Below are 2,248 nucleotides of genomic sequence, written 5' to 3' on the forward strand. Positions count from 1 at the left end.
GCCTCTTCCCTCCCGTTATGGTACTGCAGCCATGGGGTTTAGGTACCTTTCAGGTATCTTAGATATAGGACCAGAGTCAGCCTTCAGGAAAATGGTATCTGGGGCAAACTTGTATTTTGCACCTCCTTCCTTTCCTGGAGCCTCCCCACCCCTACCTAAGCAGGCTGCTGCAGGCAGAGGCAGGTGGGTAGGGGCACAGAACTGGAGCAGGCGCCACCCACCCAGCCTGGCTCCTCCTGAGCACAGCCTCAAGGACACCAGCACCTCAGGGACACCTGCTCCCAAGCTGTGGGCACACAATATTGCCCCAGCTCCACGTTGCCCCACAGTGGGCTGCCAGGGCAGGCTGAGCCCAGGGGACAGCAGGGGCATGGCAAGTCTGAGCCCAGCCTGGGGCTGGGGCCACGCATAGGGGTGCCCGGGCAGCGTGGGACACATACGTGCTCTGTGCTCCAGAGGGTGCAGGGTGGGATGGGCCAAGCCAGAACGGGCACACAGAGTGGAGCGGAGAGGAGTGGAGCCAGTGGCCAGGAAGGGAAAGTTTGTATGATGAAGGAGTGGAAAGTTGGGAGTTAACCAGGAGGCAACTGGACTGGTCCAGTCCACCCTCAACCTCCCTTTGCCCACCCCTCCCAGCACCACGACGCACGCTGGGATCTCAGGGCGATAGGGGAGGGACGGGGGCACTGCCCTACATGTCTGGGACTGGGGTGCATGAGGGGACCCTGTGGGGGTGGGAGACAGTGGCTTGGCTGGGCTGGGAACTGCTCCTGCTGTCTGGGGCAGGGGTCAGCTGGGGTGGGCAGGGCGCTGGGGTATTTGGCATCCCCTGACCATGACACTCTGGCCCATCGCCCTCATCACCCACCCCTAAGGCCAGTTTTGTGTAGGACAGTGTTTTTCAGTCAATAATGCTTTGATTCCATTTGTTACAGAGCAAATTATTAATATATCTTCCAATACATTTTGATAATATCCTATTTTCCCCATATCTTTGGTATTAACATTTATGAGAGGTGAAATATTGAACCAGAAAAGAAAATAATCAACCCCAACAAAACATACATAGTGGCAAATAAAAAATGATAAACACAGACAAGAGATCAATATAAGTCATACCTAGCAAACAGTCTTGGTGGAAAGTCCATATGACCCATAACAGATTTAGAGTAGCAGTAATTTCTTCTAAGAAAGAGACAGCATCATATTAGGTTTTTTATAGTCCAACTAGACAGGAAAAGGCGATGAAATGCTGCTGATTACCCAGTATGACAACCATCTCATATGATTTTTCTATAAGTATTGAAATGATGAGAAAAAGATCTTGCTATGTCTACAATTCAACGGAAGCTTCTGAACTCTTTCAGGAAAGCAAGTACATGAAAAGTATCAGTATGATGATAATATTTATGAAGAAGGATAAACATTTAAAGAAAAAAACGTTGCTTGCATTTTAGATTAGGAAGAAGTCTGGCCTTAGATTCATTAAAAAAAAAAAAAAAGAAAGCTTTCACCTGCTACTAGTGCCCTTGGTCTCAAAAGCTTGCTTTTAATGGAGAGAAAAACGAGGGCCCTTTGAAGATGACTATCAATGCCAAGGAAAGTACAAATGAGCCGGGATAGTGAGAAAGGAGGAGTGAATCTGGGAACGGTGGCATAGGTCAAACCTCCCTCCAAAATGGTTTCTCAGTCTGCACAGACTATATATAAAGGCAGGAGCAGTTATTCCTAACAGGATTGCAGCAGCTCATTCTCCAGCTCTCTGCTTGAAACAAGGTAGCACAGGGACTTGTGAAAGTCAGGAAAGAATCTTATCATTTTTTACGCCTTTGCTAATTTCCCTTTTGCATCTGAAATTCACATAAACATTTGGTGAGTAATGGCATCTTTTAGGGACTATTCCTGCATCGTCTGGAAAACAAATAAACAGGCTTTTCCCCATTCCTGCTTACAATGATTTCACTTAGCTGCTTCACACGAAACAGGCTGGTGAGCGTCTGTCCAAAACCATTGCTATGATCTGTCCCAGTCTAAACTGTAGCCTAATCCTAATCAAGATCCAAACACCCTGCCTATCTCTCATTTTATTCTTGTTTGGATCTCTCCTACCCAAAATCATACCTGCTTAGTCTGGAAATTCTTTAAGTCATAAATCTATTTTGCTGTAGATGATCAAGACAATCTTTTTTTCCCCCAAAGAGACCTTTGCCATGGATCTTTGTTATGTACCTTCACTCTCCATCCAGGG

This window comes from Alligator mississippiensis, chromosome 3 (genome assembly GCF_030867095.1).
Source record: "Alligator mississippiensis isolate rAllMis1 chromosome 3, rAllMis1, whole genome shotgun sequence".
NCBI classification, from domain to species: Eukaryota; Metazoa; Chordata; order Crocodylia; family Alligatoridae; genus Alligator; species Alligator mississippiensis.